The 18092-nt window shown below is 42.7% G+C and overlaps 1 protein-coding gene and 1 long non-coding RNA gene across 12 annotated transcripts in view; one reads left to right on the top strand and one right to left on the bottom strand.

Annotated features, from left to right (window-relative positions):
- Window positions 1–11762, bottom strand: part of STAT4 (signal transducer and activator of transcription 4) — a 114566-nt gene extending 102804 nt beyond the window's left edge. For 2 of the 10 annotated variants that reach the window (XM_078451081.1, XM_078451067.1), the window contains exon 1: window positions 11649–11762. The gene's annotated coding sequence lies outside the window, so the exon portion shown is untranslated. Of the gene's footprint in view, window positions 1–3582; window positions 3676–8925; window positions 9048–9172; window positions 9269–9805; window positions 10220–11648 lie in introns of all 10 variants that reach the window. The other 8 variants (XM_078451071.2, XM_078451072.2, XM_078451073.2 and 5 more) reach the window with 8 other exon arrangements.
- LOC132671543 (uncharacterized) overlaps window positions 1–17714 on the top strand; it is a 28774-nt gene extending 11060 nt beyond the window's left edge. Inside the window, exons 5-6 of one of the 2 annotated variants that reach the window (XR_009607139.2) lie at window positions 13583–13860; window positions 17461–17714. This is a non-coding gene — a long non-coding RNA (uncharacterized LOC132671543). Of the gene's footprint in view, window positions 1–297; window positions 537–13582; window positions 13861–17460 lie in introns of those variants that run through there. The other variant, XR_009607140.2, reaches the window with a different exon arrangement.
- The last annotated feature ends 378 nt before the right edge of the window (window positions 17715–18092 follow it).

Raw genomic sequence — 18092 nt, 5'->3', positions numbered from 1 at the left:
AAGAGTCTCTCTCTTTCTCTCTCCATCTCTCCCCCCTTCTCTCTTTCAAATAAAATAAATAAATAAATAAATAAATAAATAAATAAATAATAAAATAAAAATAAAGCTTTGTTTCCTAACTCTAACCATGGTACACACTAGCTCCATGACCTCCCCCAAAAAAGAAGAGAAAGAGAAGGGGGAAACAGAGGAGAACCAAGGCAGACATTACTCTATATATCAAGACAGGATGAATGCAAATATTTTGGAAGCCGTAAACCACAACAACTACTTCCTTTTCTCTCCTCATTTCATCAGTTTGATCTTCTTAAAAGGATGAGGCAAGCCAATGCAGACTTAACTGGTTGGAACAATAGGCTCATGTTCAGTTTTATCACCCACATTTCATACTAGTATCCCTGTCTGGAAACTCTGAGGGTTTTTATTACTCATCTCTACGGAAAAAGCCTCTATAAGATCTTCACCAGCTTGGAAATCCTTGATACAAGAAAAAAAAAAAATCCCCAAAGCAAATAACCACCTGTAACAAATAAATGATTTGTGAAAAAAATGTCATTGGAAGGGTGAATCATTCTTTCTTACATATATAGAAATTATCAAGGACTGTGCAGTCAAAAATGAAGAATTGTTGGGGCTCCGGGGTTGCTTAGTCAGTTAAGTGCCTGACCGGCTCAGGTCATGATGTCACGGTTCGTGGGTTTGAGCCCCGAGTCGGGCTGTGTGCTGACAGCTTAGAGCCTGGAGCCTGCTTCAGATTCTGTGTCTCCCTCTCTCTGCCCCTCCCCGACTCACGCTGTCTTTCTCTGTCTCAAAAAAAATAAACATTTGAAAAAATTTTGTAAAAAGTGAAGAATTGCTATCTTCTTTCTCTGAAGAATTGTTCGACTTCTCAAATCGTTGCTGATGAGGGGGCAATAAATGCATGTCTTACCTTTTCGGCTACTGCCTGGGTCGATCCTTCTGTGTGGACTACCAAGTTCCTGCTTAGTTTTATACTCTATTAGAGCAAAGGGGGAAAGTCTAACACAAAACTAACAACACAGTTTTTAATGGAAAAGTGCTATTTTAAGGACAGCCAGTCCTATCACATAAAGCTGTCTATATTGGTCAAGTTGTAAAGGTTTTCTTTTCCTTAGTTTGAAGGCTAGAACCTTAACTGAGCACCAGAGGGTACTCTTCTCACAGGGAAGCCAACTGGCAGGGAGATGAAAAATGAAGGCTTCTGAGTTTCCTTCACATGTAAAACAGATGAATGGTATTCTCTAGGCTTTTCTCATTCGGGATTGTGTAATGGCCTTGACCCTGACATATCATGGTGTTTACAGAATTAATAAACTAGGCCCCATGAACTTGCTCTGTGGCTCTGGCAAGGGTATGGGATAGTGCTTTACACCAGGATGGATGTAGGGGGAAGGAGAGGGGAATGTGAACAATAATACTTAGGTCAAACGATTACAGAGATTTATTCCTGGTTTTGCTTAACTCGAATACCTGAATGGTGACATTGTTAGATTCATATCTAGGTGAGATCTGAGCCAGGAATTTGGTCAATTGAGATAAAACCTTTCTCTGCACTGTATTTATTTAGGGTTGTCAAGTTTACACAGAGTGGTAATGCCAAGGTATCAAGGATCTCTTGCCTTTCCATAACACTTTCCATAGCACTCCCCAAGATATATCATCAGAGTAAAGGTGGTGTACTTGTTACACAAATGCACCTTCGAGACAAGTCCTCTCGTTGTCCCCTCCAGATAAGTGACCACTTTTAAATCCTCTTTTTGGAAATTCTAGAGCCACTACTGCTTATTGGCTGGTTGACTGGCTGCTTTTTTCAGAGAATGTTCTCTAATAACCCAATTCACTTTTTATATAAAGGCAAGGTCTCTGCATTCACTACCTTATTTGCTACAGGGAGTAGAAAAATTTGCAAGGAAATCACAAGAGAAGTATTAATCTTTAACAAATGTTGTTATGATATAAATGATTAATAATCATTCATTACACAAAATAACATCCATTCTCAAATCCTGACATCCGTGGTAATGTACTGAAAAGCTATCCTTTCAAACTCCCTTTTCAGCCACATTCAATCTGCAGATTCTCTCGGGGTGGAAAAGCTGGTCATGTGTGGTCGTATCAGATGTAACGTGAAACTTGACGTGATTGCATAGTGGTAACTTGGACCAGAAGCGCATTGTCGTCTTGCCCACACTCTGCAATACTACCTCATTGTAAACAAGATGTCTGGCTTACTTGGGACATCCTTTCAAAATGTTTAAACTAAAATAAAAGCTGACATCATAGGGGAAGTCTGTATTCCCCGTGTATTTCTAACTTTGTATGCCATTCCCAGAGAAAGCCACTGGATGTTGCTTAACGATGATAACAATGGATCACATACAGTGGTTGGCAAAGGGAAAAAAAAAACAATTAGTCATCCAGTCAACTCATCTTCCCGGCAAAGGGCAGAATACTTAGATAGGGAACCTAACACTCTATTTAAGGCAAATGGCCAAGTATTAAGAACTACACTGACATCGTTGTCTCCTCTAGCAAAACTGACCGAGCACCGAATCTGTGTTAGTTGGCTGCACCCATGCCCTACTTGATTCCTTAAATGGAAGGTTCCAGTACAGTGCTGCTCTTTTCTTTGGAGATAGCCAATAGAGTAAATGTTGTCTGGTGGAAGGTACTTAACTCTTATAAATGATGCCTGTGCAAAACTCAAGGTCAGGTTACTACAGAGAATACCTTGACAAGCCAAGGCCAACACAGAGGAAAAGTCCTGGAGAGTCCTCCTCTCTGGAGAGTTTATCACCTTTGCTGTGAACTGTATTGTGTAAACTCTGGCTCAGAAAGGGCTATTGTTTCAGCCTTGCTTATTCACCTGATTGAGTTTATTCAAAAGCACAGCTGAAATGCGTGGTTTCTCACCCTGAGACTTTGGTTTTTATACTAATTGGAGAGTCTACCTTGTTCCTAGGTATATTTCGTTTTAAGCTCAACTGTATATGTAATTCAGACTCTCAAAGTAGATTTTTTGTAATATTTGAGGGTGGGAGACTAGAACTATCCAGAATGGCTGCCAGATTCCGATTTCACTTTGGGCTTTGTTGTGAAGAACATAGAAGTCTCCATCCAGCAATGTTTTATTCCTCATTGTGACCCAGGCTCTTGGGCCCATGGTGGGACCCCAGTCAGGGCACTCAATCTCTCTGGCTCTCTCTTTGGAATGCTGAGTGGTAAGGACCATGTAAGCCACTTTCAGTGGCCTCTTCTATCTATGGAAGATGTTACTGAATAAAGACAACATGTGTCCCCGCTTCTAGTTGTATCCATAACCCTGGACCCCTGGACCTCCCAGTTAGCCTCGGACACCTAGTTCCTTTTTTTTTTCCTTAAGCAACTTGGGAGTTGAACTTCTATCAGAAGCAGCCAGTTTTTGCCTGATTGGTAGAGTATCAATATAGTACCACACTATGGACTAGAAATAAGGACAGAGAACCCAGAAAGAGAACGGGAAACAGACAGTAGATTGTTTTTAAAGAAGCTGTATTCAAAGTTACAAGGAGTGTGACTTACTTCACAGTGAACTCGCTGAATTGGTTGACGTTTTGCAGGGTTACATCTGTTACTCTTTAACATTTCATGGAGGACTGAGGAAGTGCCAGCACACTGGGAAAAGAGCCAACATGAAATGGTTGTATAATAAAAGGGAAAAAGGTTGAGTTCTGAAAGTTAAAGACCGGTAAGCTCAAGTTCTATAGCAAGGGGAAGAAATGCCACAGTGAATGATGTGAGTAGAACGAGGTATTGACTTTACATGAACTACGTTTTCCCCCCACGCCAATCTAATATTTTAATCTATTGACAAACGAGGGGCAAATTATAGCTGGGTGTCAGACCTGGAGCTGGTGGTGCAAATCCCACAGCCCAGCCAGAGAGGCCACGAGAAGACTGAGAATTCCAGGTCAGAGGAATGCAGATAGAGACCAGAACTGGGGACATATTTGTGCCAGGGGTCTAGAACCAAGATTAAGACAATCTAAGATGCCATGCCGTTTTCTGTCCCTTAAAAAATTGCATTTTCAAGCATGGGCCTATGAAGATTGCTCCTTTGAGAATAAAGAGCCGTCACCAGGTGACTGCTTTGCACGTTGTTAATTATTCATGTGTCACTCATTCACTCGCTCATTCACCAAACACTTATTAAATGCCTTGTTTTTGAAAGGTACCTTAATAGGTGTAAGAAAATAAAAATGATGAACAGTTGGTGAGGTTTCTCCCCAGTGACAACAGCTGCATCAGGGAGCATTTGGATTATGATCTCATCAGTACAAACTGTTCTATTTTAAAAATTACCAAACTAAGTCAATTACTTTTTCCTCTACTTTGAAAATTTGATACAAGATAGGACAAAAATTCAAAAAAAAATAATGTTTCAAACAGCTCTTTTCATCACAACTTGGCTCCTTTTTAACTTAAAAAAATTTTTTTTTTAATTTATTCATTTTTGAGAGATAGAGTGCAAGTGGAAGGAGGGGTGGAGAGAGAGGGAGACACAGAATCCCAAGCAGGCTCCAGGCTCCGAGCTGTCAGCACAGAGCCTGACGTGAGATCGAACCCATGAACCACGACATCACGACCTGAGCCGAAGTCAGACGCCTAACTGACTGAACCATCCAGGTGCACCTCCTTTTTAACTTTTTTTAAACTTACAGTTTAAAGTATGGTTCCACCCTTGTCTGTAGGTCCCAGATTTCTAATTTTTTTTTAACTTACTGCTTTATACAGTTTCAATATGTTGCTAACTAGTACCCTGTTCCTACCAACTAAAAGTGCCATCTTTCATCTGCAACTTTGTTTTTTTCACAGTCAGAAGCAAAACAAACATGAAACAAAACATATGGGGAAAAGATTATTTCAGACTTTTCACTGTTCACTTCTATTTTTACTTTTCTCATAAATCAGTAAACTGTTATTCTTCCAAGCATGTTTCTACATCACTCATTTTCTGGGGCTTTTCATTCCTCTATATGTTCTTTTGCATAATAACTCATTAAATAAATCTCATTTACAGATCTCTGACAAGCTTGTATATCTTGAACTCTCATGTTTCATTATGAACTTGATGTAAAACATCCAGTTTGAATACATTTTAAGCTGTTACTAAATAATTTCCTTATACCTGAATACAGGTGTCTGTAAGATAAGTCAGCGGGTGGTTTATTTATTCATCTATTAATTCAGTAAATTACTGAGAACCAGCAGAAACAATGAGCTGCATTAAGTTAAAACCAGGTGGAAAGTCAACTTGGTCAAGACATGTCCCTGCCATCAAATTTGATCCCAATTGCTGGAAGAGACAAATGTTAACATTGAACAAAAATACCTCAAAACAGGTAATTTGCGACTTGTATCGGGTAATTTGAACAAACCAAGGAAGGCTGGGTGGAGATAAACCCTAAATGGTGGTTGGGATTTTTTTTTTTTTAAGTAAGCATCACACCCAGCATGGAGCCCAATGTGGAGCTTGAACTCACAACCCTGAGATCAAGACCTGAACTGAGATCAAGAGTCAGACGCTTAACCAACTGAGCCACCCAGCTGCCCTGAGATTTTTGAGAAGGGCTTGGAAAAGACATCATAAGTGAAGAGAAATGTGTCAGTATAAAGTGAATAGACAAGAAAACACTGTGTTCGGGCAAGGTAAAGCAAGGCACATCAGCAGAAGCTAAAGCTCCATATTAGCAAGTAGAAGATAAAGCCAGCGAGCAGTGAGCGTTGTGGTGTTTTGAATGTCAAACTCATGAATTTGGAGGATTTCTATGGCCCAGTTGTCCTCCCCTAACTTCGTTCTCAGCCACTCCAACCCGTCCTTAAAACTTTTGCCAAAGTGAATCTCCTAAAAGATAAAGTTAACATATAGCCCCTCTGTTGAAGACTTTTCAGTGGGTTTCTTAAGCCCGCTCAAGAATGGGTATCTATGAGACTGTTCACAGCTGAGCAACAAAATGAAGGCTCCCTCTGGCTGAACTTGGCCCGTTAGGGTCCCCTGTGACCCTGTCTGGGATTGTACGTAGCTGGGTAAATGAGACCACTCTTTAGCCCAAGCAATCGTCTCAGACAAAGATGGACAAGGGCCCTACAACCCATCATGTCATGGCAAACAGGCCAAGAGAGCTCTCCAGGAGCTGAGCTCCTGGGACACTTATGCCACGGAACTGGATATCGTTAGCCTCACTGAACCCAAACGGACCTTTGCATAACTATGTCAAATTCACATTGTCAATGCATTTAATTTCAGTGAAACATCCATTCTATTGAATTTATGTTGTTTATTTGAATTTTAGAGATTATATTTTCATTATAATTTGACTTTAAAAATTTGTGTTGTACGTGTTGGAAAGTAGAGGTGGGTGTATGTCTTAACGAATTTTTGTCTAGTTTTATATGTGCACACTTAAGTAACATTATGATAAAAATAATTTAAGTAAACAGTGAATTTTACATAATCATTTTACTTTAAAGGAGTTGTGTATGTTATCCAAATAGGGAACATAGCATTATCTCATTTGGTCTTAAAATAATCCCTGCAAGATAGTTATCACTATCTGCATATTATAGATGAGGAGACAGAGAGTGAGAGGGTCCAAGTAACTTAGGCAAAGTGGTGATTTTAACCCATCTCTGTTTGATGTCATTTCCTCGGCGCACACAGATTCAAAAGTCACCTTCAGGGGGGCGCCTGGATGGCGCAGTCGGTTAAGCGTCCGACTTCAGCCAGGTCACGATCTCGCGGTCCGTGAGTTCGAGCCCCGCGTCAGGCTCTGGGCTGATGGCTCAGAGCCTGGAGCCTGTTTCCGATTCTGTGTCTCCCTCTCTCTCTGCCCCTCCCCCGTTCATGCTCTGTCTCTCTCTGTCCCAAAAATAAATAAAAAACGTTGAAAAAAAAAAATTAAAAAAAAAAAAAGTCACCTTCAGGGACATGAGAGTAAAATTTGGGAATGAGGGTTTCTAAGACATAGAAGCAGAAAAGTACAAGAACTTAGACTCATCCACAAAACCGATTTCTAGGCTGCATCGCTTCAAGAGAAAACTATGGATTATAGTCTCATTAAGCAAGGAATTCTGTTGGATGACTTCATTTCTTCTCTTACCCACTGAATTCTGATTGCTTAACAGATTTCGACTCCCCAAACATTTCAGTTTCGAGAGCTAAGTTGAAACAGTGAAGAATTCTTTGACATTTGGAAGGAAATGCCTTTTATAGCGATAGGTGCCTATTTCCCCAAACACCAAAAGCAGACTTCAAACACCATCCCCGTGGCTGCTCTTTTCTGTCCACGTCTCTTTCAAAAACAAGTAACAGCAGCAACCAAAACCCAACAAAATTGGCTCTAGCCTGCTTGGAGTTGAAGCCAGATCTGTTCTTGGTTTCCCAAGCCAAAGTGGGAGATGTAGTTAGTTGAGTTCTAAGCCCTTCACAGTGCTAAAGAACAATGGAGTGAGAGTTTCAAAATTAAAACCATGCGTTCAGTAGTAAACAGCTCCAACTGGTGCTTGATTACTAACTAGATGTTCTATTTCTGACATGATTTGAGCAAACACAGGAAACCTCATAGGCGTGGATGGAGAGATGTTTTCCCTTTCAGGACAAAAAAGAGCAACATCGGATGGAGTTATGATCATCGTGATTCTTTTTTAAAATTAAAAAAAAATATTTATTTATTTTTGAGAGAGAGAGAGGCAAAGAGAGAGGGAAACAGAATCCGAAGCAGGCTTCAGGCTCTGAGCTGTCAGCACAGAGCCAGACACGGGGCTTGAACCCACAAACCGGGAGATCATGACCTGAGCTAAAGTCAGATGCTCAACCAACTGAGCCACCCAGGTGCCCCTGATCTTTGTGATTCTGGACACCATCAAAAGCCAATGGCTTTGAAGGGGTTCTCATTTTTATGGCCTCAGAGGGAGCCCTTTTCTTTCCCAGGAGTCCTCTCCAGAGGGAGAGGCTGTGTAGAGTTTTCCTGAAGGTAATGAATGTCAGCACATTGCCAGCTAGGCCACGTGTTCCTTTCTTATCAAATGAAACTGACCTTTCTGACCCAGCATGCTCTCCTTATTCATCACTGTGATTAATTTCAAGTTCATGGTGATGCAGGTTTCTAGATGAATTGCATGGTTCACTCCAGATGGTAAATATGTACCTCTGGCATCTCCTCACCCTTCTGGAGAGGTCATGTGCTAGCATACAAGAACGAAGGCTTTTAAAATAGTTGGCTTACACTCAGATCTGCACCCTACAAAACACTCTGCCCAGACTAGTCTCTGTCCTTTCAGCTGGCAGAGATCTTCCCCTTCCTACTCATTTTCCATTAAATGCCAAGCGACTCAAGGGAGTTATGAGCAAAATGAAAATGTTTAGCACATAATTCAAGATTTTAAGGTTGTTTTTTTTTCAGCCAGTGGAAGAACTAGGACTCATGAGAATTCTCGAATTGACATTCACTAGGCCCCAAAATCATGCTTATCCTCTAGAAATTTCCAAGTTAATTTTCCTGATGCATGCTACTGCATTTCCTCTAGCGAGCGAAAATCTTGTTCCGTTGGTCATCACTGTCAACAGGGACAAAATATGCAAAACAGATTTTACATATTTATACAAAATTTGCTGGTCAGAAATTGCTCTATGTATATTCATTTCTGCATCAGGAGGATAGTTTCAACACCGATTGTACTCAGAGTTTCCCCCCGCAAGCTTTGTTGGAGGCTATAAGTGGTTCAGGTCATGGAGAATAAGTTAATTCACATTTCTGTCTTCTCCCTTTTCAAAATTAAGTTTTCATATCTAGGCATTTTCTTAGGATTCCAAATAAAAAGGAAGGAGATTGTTCTTATGTGCATCTGGGCAGTTCAAATACCTACATGGACGAGTGGCTGCTTCAGCCCATCTGTCGTCTTTGCAGCCCACAACCATCACCTCCAGAAGCCTCTGCTGAGGTTTCCATGGAGCTTTGGGAAAAACCTGATTGGAGCCTGTAGAGGATCTGTGGATATAAACGTGGCCGAAGACAAGACACTGACAATCTGGGAGCAGAGTGTGGGGATGCAGAGACCTACCCAGGGCTGGCCCACCCGCCCGGGACGCCCCGGTTCTGTAGCTGTTGCTCACCTATTACACGCCACTCCTCAAATTCACTGACAACACACCTACTGAGTGCCTCTGAGATCAGTGGGAAAGAGTCCTTGTCTTCAAAGAGCTTGCGGTCTAATGGGGAAAGTAGGAGCTTTGTAATAAGCTAACCATGTCTGAAGGAGGCGAAAAGACACCAGGGAGGTGATTTTTGAGCTAGGTTTTGAAGGCCGAGTGTGAGATTGCTACAAACAAAAGAGGGAACCGCATGTACAAAGACGAGGGGCTGATCTGCTCGGAAGGGGTATGAGATCTTCGGGGGCGGGGTGGTCCTCGTAGAGGTGGCAAGTCAGGTTGGCCAGATCAGGAAGGCCTGTGGTTTCATACAGAGAGGAAGAGGTGGGGTGAATAGCCATAGTGTTGAGAATAGACCCAGGCGGGTGGGTTTTAGAGGGAGAGAGGCCAGGTTGAGGGTTTTGCCGTAGTCTCAGCAGGTGTTCATGATGGCTGGGAATAAGGCAGTGGCAACAGGATGAGAAGGGAAAAAGCCACTTCAGAGATTGTTTTTGAGGCAGAGATTGGATGTCAATGAGTGAGAAATCCACAGAGGTTTCTAGTTTGGGGGAGTAAGCTGATGGCAGCCATTCTGAAAGGGGCTTCTCTCTCACTCACACACGCTCTCTCTGTCCGTTTGTCTCTCCCAGTCCTCTCTCTTTCTCCACCTCTGTTCCATCTCTTTGTCTACTCCTGTTGTTCCCTGTGATATTCCTTCTCTTTGTCTTTCATTCTCTTGTGGTGCCGGCTTCTCTCTGCATATCAGCTCTGCTCTCCTCTGTAACGACCAACTTCTTCACTATCCACATGTGCTCTGCTCCTTGGTAACTTCAGATGACAAGTCCCTTTGACATTGCATAACCCTGCTCAGTCCAATTAAATTCTGTCACTTTCCATTGCACTGCTCATTATAAAGTTCATTCCATTTTTCTTCATTCAAATTTGCAATAGAATCTAATTAGACCAGCTCTTCTTTCTATGCTAGCCCAGAGAGTCTTTGGTCCTGGACGCTTCTCAGAACAACCTAAAGGGCTTAAAAAACAGTACAGTGCATGGGTCCACCCTAGGCCCACTGAATCAGAATCTTTAGAGATGTAATGCATAGCATGCGCATTTGCTTTAAAGTTCTGCTGGTGATGCTGATGTACAAATAGGACTGAATCCACTGCCTTACGTGACAAGTCATGAATCATAATTCATAGCACAGACCTTGGCTCAGGGGCTCGTAACGATTCCAGTTTCAACTGGAGGGGGTCGGTGGAGTGGCCTGGAGGGTCACACTATGCAAACATGGCCATCCAGGGGTTGTGAGTAGGGAGAGCCTCTTAGAATAGCCTGTGGTCATACAGACGCCATGAAATGTGTTTGCTAAATTGGTCTTGTGAGGGGTAAAATGTGAAAGCATGCATTTGCAGTGACTTCCCATGGGTTCTGTGGTAGGATGCAGAGGAGGGGCCCCTAGTCTCGATGGGAGGAGTATGGGATAAGGAGGTGACTCCTAAGTTGAAGCTTGGGGGAACACTAGCAATTCATCTGCTGAACAAGATGAGAAATGGGACCACAGGCAGATGAGAATAGTGTATTCAAAGCAAAGAGATTTTTGTGCAGAATGGCATTATAAATTCGTACTTCGAGCGTCCGTGGCCACCCTTCCTAGACACATGGTAAAAAGCTCAGAAAACTCCTTAATTTCTTTGTCCTGGAGGTCTGTTACGTTCCTGGCAGAACTTGTAGAGATAGTCAATCCAGAATGGGGTGCACTATAAGGGGGGCGTGAGAAACTAGACTGGAGAGGTACGCAAGGGCTCCATTGTGAAGCTTCATGGTCACTTTAGTAGAACACTAGCTACCATTTATCAAGCAACTACATGCCAGGCACTTTATGTACATTACTTCCTTTCATCCTCCCAGAACTCAAAACGTCAGGATTTTTACACTCATGTTATACGCCTGGAAACAGAGGCTCAAGTAGCTCAAATCTACTTGTCACAGTCACAAAGCTAGAAAACAGCAGAGCTGGAATCTGACCAAGTCCTCAGCCTTAAAGTGTAAAAAAGGGAGGGGAGGAATGCTGTATTTAGAAATGAAAGAAAAAGAAATATTTATATGTATAAGATATTGCATAATGGGGTCATTTCAGCCCTCAAATGGTTTAAAATATTCATAATCATATCTGTATGGGTAAATGTTATAAATACTCTGAATCTCATATTTTTGGTCTTTTCAAACACCCTAGCAAGATAGAGAATATTTTCATTAAGCAAAACCTGGTGTGTACACCCAGAATGCAAAGTAAGTAAATAAAAGGGAAGTTGTGCAGGGTACTTGGAAGAGGGAGATCAATGAGGAGCCAGCATCCTTCCATCTCCCCTGTCAACTACTTTCCCTAAATTCACGAACTCCATGGCTCTAGCCTATAGCCCACAATAATTTCTAGAATCTTGAACATTTTTCTACATACCGTTCAAGCCTGTGGATCCAGGAAGCAATCAAATATCGTGTGCGGGTGACAGAGTGTACCTTTGCCAAGGTGGAATGGTGTGGCTGTGCGGGAAGGCTCTGGCCACCTGGTAGACCCACTCCTGTGTTGTCACGGGTGCTCCTGTGACCTAGACGAGGGCAGAACCAATCATGGACCTGATTTAGTGCCCACTACTAGGACAGCCATCTTTTCTCAGAGCCGCAGAAACAAACAGTGAGCTTAAATCTTGTTTTGGATGAGAACTCACCAAGACTGTCCTTGGTGAAGTCCCCAGTTAGCCACAGCACATGATAAAGTCACCCAGGGCAATGTCCCATTGCTGGTCCTCTTTGCTTGTTTTAAGATTCTTCTCAAGGAGGAAGCATGCTAAAGTAATTCACACATGTTTAAATGTAAATTATTTTATGTGGCCAGCACAAGCCACCCCTAAACCCTTGTTCCTTTTGGGAAGTAAAGAAGTTTTAAGCACAGCACCCTATGGTGACTGGTGTCCTGAGGAGTCTCTGAGGGAGTGGAGTTTTAGCACCCAAACTGAGAGAGTCCTAGGAAAACAAGACAAATTGGCCACCTTCTAAACCCACCATACCACAAAACTTTAAGTGTTAACTGACCACACTTAGGGCCAGATACTGCTTTGGAGTTCACAGACAACAAATTACTTTTATGTATATTAAATGTGCTCTTTAACAACCAAGTCAAAACATTTGTCTTGCGAACTCAACAAATACATTCATTGTCTCAATGTAAAGAAATAACTATAATCCAATTAAATATGCTTGAATATTCACTTATTATTGGTGATGGTTAATTTCATGTGTCCACTTGTCTAGGTCACAGAATCCATATATTTGGTCAAACATTGTTGTAGATGTTTTCACGAAGGTATTTTGGATGAGATTAACATTTAAATTAATAGGCTTTGAGTAAAGCATACTACTCTCCCTAATGGGGGTGGGCCTCGTCCAATCAGTTGAAGGCCTTACAAATAAAAAGGACATATACCCTCTGATAAAAAAGAAATTTTGCCAACAGACTGCCTTTGGACTCAAACTGCAATTCTCCCATGGGTCTCTACCCTGCCAGCCTGCCCCGCAGATTTTGAACTTGTATCTCCACAGTTGTGTGAGCCAATTCCTTAAAAGAATTATCTCCTCTCTCTCTCTCTCTATCTCTGTCTCTCTCTCACACACACACATGCACACACACACACACACACACACACACACACATATCCTTTTGGTTTTGTTTCTCTGGAGACCCCTAACAATGTACTGTTAATGCAGCATTTAAGTCATCTTTTCCAAATAATTAGTTTTACAATTACTAGAAACTAATAACCTGATAATGTTGTTTATTTGAACCTTTATAAATTCAGAGGTATTTTCTAGCATTGCCCTAAAATCTTGTAGCAACTGCTCTTCATTCCATAAGTATTTATTGAGTCCTCCCATAGCTCATCACACATCTTTGTATTTTGAATACACAACTAGCCTACTACCTAAGCAAAAACTGTGGGGGTGCTGTGTAGGGAGATCCTTTACAGACACCCAGCTGAGGTCACTGAATCTTGACTTGTCACATAGACTGAATTAATCTGGACTCTGGGTTTATTGTCTTTACTGAGTCCCAAGAACAGTCCTTTCCATGGCTATCTGAATCTCAATCCAGTGGTTTATCAGTGGAGACATTCCAATCCTGAACAAAGCTCTAGTCTGTCCTCTTCTTCAATTCAGATTTCAAGCACTCATTGATGTCTGTGTGGGGGGGTGCGGCTCTGTGTATATGCATATCCACACAAAACATTTGAGTTCTTATTTAACACAAACTGTGCAACGGTCTTCTCATTTTCTTTATTCTGCCTCCTGGTTCTAAGGCAGCTGATCTTGTTAACAAGAGGTCTGTTCTTCCCTCAGTGACTGCATTTCTTGGAGAAAACTTGGTGAGCAAGCATCTGCCCCACTGCACATCAAGGACGTTCCAGACTTTGAGCCAGTTTATACCCTCAGGGCAGCACGTGCAGGCTCTTCTTGCTTTTCTTAGAACCAACGTTGGAATCAAGAACTGGTTCTTGAATTACTCCCAGCTTCCCGTATTCACCCTCCCCTGATCTGTGCTTCCCTAGTTATGCTTTACCATGAAATACTGTTTGGACTGGTTTCATAGAAACACCTTGATTCTTCCCTCGATGACGGTAAGCATTGTGACAGAGTCTGAGGGTATGAGTGATGATGGCAACAGGGTAGCTGTCATTTCACACGCAGCCCAAAGAAGAGGGAAGGAGAGGCTGTCATGATCCTTTTCTTGGGCTGCTCAGATCTGATATCCTGACTTTATTAACCATATGATAATAAGTTCTTACTTTTCCCATAAGGAAAAAAATACAAGTTCAGGTCTTTAAGGTAATGGCCCATTGCAATCCCTTAAAAGGCTTAACGAAGGTTAGCAAATCAAGCTATAGCCTTTGCGGCTGCAGCTGATCCCAGGGCAGCACAGATACTGGTGAGTCACGGTGTCCTTAACACCCATTCTAGATTTTCCTTATCTTTGACAAACATTTTGATCTGGCTCAGTTGCGTGCCCCATGTGGTGACAGAGACCTTCACCCCTGAGGGGTTTCAGCCCTGAGTTGTTAGTCTTATTTAATCATTCTTGATGCAACTTCCGTTAATAGAGATTATTAGACTCAGTAATAAGAGAAGACCAAGAGAAGCCCCAGGGAATCCCCTGGGTTCTAGATAGACACACCTGCGTGTAGCAGCAGCCCTCATTCTTCAAGGGAATCATCATCGATCATGCCTTCCAGCACAGGAACTCCTTTTGTTGCCTGTAGGTTCACTGACATAGGGAGCCCAAAGTGGCCAGATGGCAGTTGTAGCCCCCAGTTCAGTGAAACTTATGGCAGAAGAGTTCCTGCCCTGAGATCTAAGACCTCTAAACTAGCAGAGACTAAGTTTGTGGAGATGAGAGTCTCAAATTCTGCAATTGTATCTGTGAGTCACTTGGATTTGTGGTGAAACAGAGTTAATCCTATTTCATATGGGTTGACAATCTATCTATCTATCTATCTATCTATCATCTATGTATCTATCTGATCAATTACACCAGGAAGGACTATACCCCAAGCCCACAAGCTGTTGTCCCTTTGCTGGCACTTTAGCTGAGACTTCTACAGGCCATTCCACTATTCTATCAAGGTGGATGCTTCTGAGCGATGAAATACACGCTAAAACTAGTGAACTACACAGTCATGAGCCTGGTATTACACTTCCTTTGCTGTAAAATAAGTCCTTTACTCTGAGCAAATGTCATTTATCTGTGAGTAGGTCAGACATTTTGTAGGTCCTTAGATGGTAGTGTTTGCAGAGTTACTGTGGGCAGGAAGGCAAACCTGTCTCCAGAGTATCATTTCAGGTAAGTATGAATCACTGATTTTACTAAGGGATCTGATGTAACTGACCTGCTACTAGCTGACTGGCAGGTCTTTCCAAGACTGAGGCCATGTCAAATACTCAACGTCATTCTCTGATCCTGGAAGTAGAGAATTCAGTAGCAGCAGGAGCTAGATCTGCCTTAGTGAGAGGGAGCCCATGGGTTTTGATCCATGCTTAGTTTCCATCCGTGGCACCATGGCTTCATGGCCCCATGGCAAACAAAGGCACTAGATGACTCAATAAGCAGCTGACCAATTCATTGTCTACTTGGTTGTTGAAAGCTTTGTACAAGATAGTTGATCTCTAGTAGGTTTTAATATGTGATAAAAGATCTGCATGTACTGTGTTCACTCCCATTAGCCTATGTACATACATTTCTGCTGGCCATTCTTGTCTCATGTCTCTGTGCCTTGTTCCTCGTAAGTACTGATCATCTTATCAAATCATTTCCCACTGATCAGGAGTCAGGATATATCCTTTCCTCAGGCTACTTCTCCTTCAATATGAAATGGATAATCACGTGTATTGCTCTTAAATCTGCCCAGTGGGAAGATTTCTTTTAACCACTTGCCTTCTGGGGCAGTCTCGAGGAGGGCTTTTGTACGGTAGTGGCTCAGTCCTGGCTAGGACCAACATATTACACCTACATATTTGTGAACCATATCCAAGTCCTTCCTACCTCTGTCAGTTGGCCACAGGGAATCCCCAGTGATGCCATAGATGTAGAGTAAAGGAAAGGTAATGGTACAACAGAGTTAGGGGAAACGAACCTGGGCCGCTTGTCTATATAATTTACTCAGGAGTTCTGGACTGACTTCAGTCTAATCCTGAATGTACCCCTTCCATTTTGGAATGGACTACTGTCATACCCATGTGGCCTTAGACTTGGTGGATCTGATAACACTCAGCTCACGACGGGCAGCTCTATTTCATAGTCATTTGGTATTCCATGATGAGGACTAAATTTTTATTTGTGAAAACTGTCATGCTATCTAAGTAGGGACTTGTTCTCTCCCACAAAAGATATGGCCTTTACTCCCAAATCTTTAAGTATCTGTTTTATGATTCTTCTAATGAGACTTTTAAGAAGTTATATACAATATTCTTACCCACAGACACCTTTAGAACTTTCAAACCAGATGAGTCATATGGCTTGCGTGGCAGGACAGCTTTCACTGCAGCCTGAACTTGCTACAGGTCCCTTCTTCCTCTGGGCAACATGGAAATTGGCCCTTCCTCTGTACGTAAATATAGTTAGATAAAATGAGAGAGAGAATCCGACATTCTAGCGGGTTGCCTATCCATCTCACTGCTGGGAACGTCCTGATCTTCCATCACCGGCGGTCCGTGTGGATCAAGGCATTCCCCTGGCCAACGGGGCAGATCTTGAGGAGCACAAGTGTCCTCATATAAGACTTCAGATGAGATCACTGAAATGTCTCAGGACAAGTAGAAGTCCTTCTCTTCTGGGGAAGGAGAAAGGGCTGTTTCTGCTAGCCGGGAGGGGCCTGGACTCTTGGACCTTCACAATGATCAGGCTTGTCTACTCATATGCGCTCATTCCAGGTCTCAGTCTCCTGCTCCTTCCCTATTAGGGCTCTCACTTTGACATGGGAGCGTTTGGAGGCTGTGCATTTTGTCTCCTTTGTAGGTTTGCCATCCAGAACATGTGATCCTGGACATGATTTTCTTCCTTGTGTTTCTTGCATCTGCAGGAGACAAGCTGCGTAGAAGCCCTTTGGCTTTCACAGCATGCTTTAAGTGGGCAATTAGCTTCTCTGAGCCTGTTAATTCCTTTTTTGCAAATCTTCCAGTGCCATCAAAAGCAGCCATCCCACAAGACAATCCTTATAATTATCATTTCTCCTTTACTGATGAAGGACAGCAGCCACGTGACGTACCAATATCTTGCCAATTAAACCCAGGTGAACATTTTAGCAACTGTGACATCAGTGCATTCCAGGGATGAGTGATGCCCAGTTTACCACCATATATGGGGTCCCAGAATTCTATCCTGAAGGTCTGCTTTCTAAGGGCACTCCTTGTACCACTGTCTTGGCCTGGATTCCTTAGAAAACAGGACCTGAGGCAAAATGTTGTTATGTTAACACTCGGCCGAAATCCCAGGGGAAAAAGAGAAATAATGCAGGGAAGGAGGAAGAGTCATCACAGGGAAGTTCATGACCAAGCTAGGCAGAGCTTCACTGCAAACACATTAGTTGCTCAGTCTTGAGCAGACATCTCCAGAGGTACTATACAAAAGTAATTGCATTTGGAACAGTCTGGGGGGGTGGGGAGCAGGAGGAGGGCAAACAACTTAAGCACAGATGGTCTCTCGTTTCTTGTCTCCCATTGGTCAGAATTCATCCATTGTGTCAATTTCCCCCCAAGTCAAGTGGCATCAATACCGCCTCCAGGAAGCCACTGGAGCTTCCGAAGGCCCAATCCAGGCAGTGTGTGGTCACAGTGTCTGTCTTCCTCAGTTAGCTGTGTCTGTTAAAGCTTCTCAGCTTGTGGTGATGACTCCAGCATCAGCTACCAGGCCTTAAGTCTGCAAGAATGGGCAGGAGGCTGCTAGGCCTTCCTGGTTGGCCTTCCAAAGCCAGGCTCTGGAAAATAGGTGAGAAGGAGTGGATCTGGGTGGCACATAAACCGGGCCTAGTATATTCATTTTCCCTTCGAGGAAATAAAGCTTGATTTTAAAGTTAAAACCCCCTTTGTTTTTAAAGTGTATTTATTTATTTTAAGAGAGAGGGAGAGCATGTGCATGCAGGGGAGGGGGAGAGAGAGAGGGAGAGAGAGGGTCTCAAGCAGGCTCCATGCTGTCAGTGCAGAGCCTGACGCAGGGCTGGAACTCATTAACTGTGAGATCATGACCTGAGCCAAAATCGAGTCAGATGCTTAACTGACTGAGCCACCCAGGCACCCCAAGTTAAACCCACTCCTTAATGGTATAGCAAGTCAGTGTTCAACTTCTCTTAATGAGAACCTT

The sequence above is a fragment of the Panthera onca genome, chromosome C1 (genome assembly GCF_046562875.1).
Source record: "Panthera onca isolate mPanOnc1 chromosome C1, mPanOnc1 haplotype 2, whole genome shotgun sequence".
Lineage (NCBI taxonomy): Eukaryota > Metazoa > Chordata > Mammalia > Carnivora > Felidae > Panthera > Panthera onca.
This window is presented reverse-complemented; position numbering and strand designations above follow the sequence as displayed.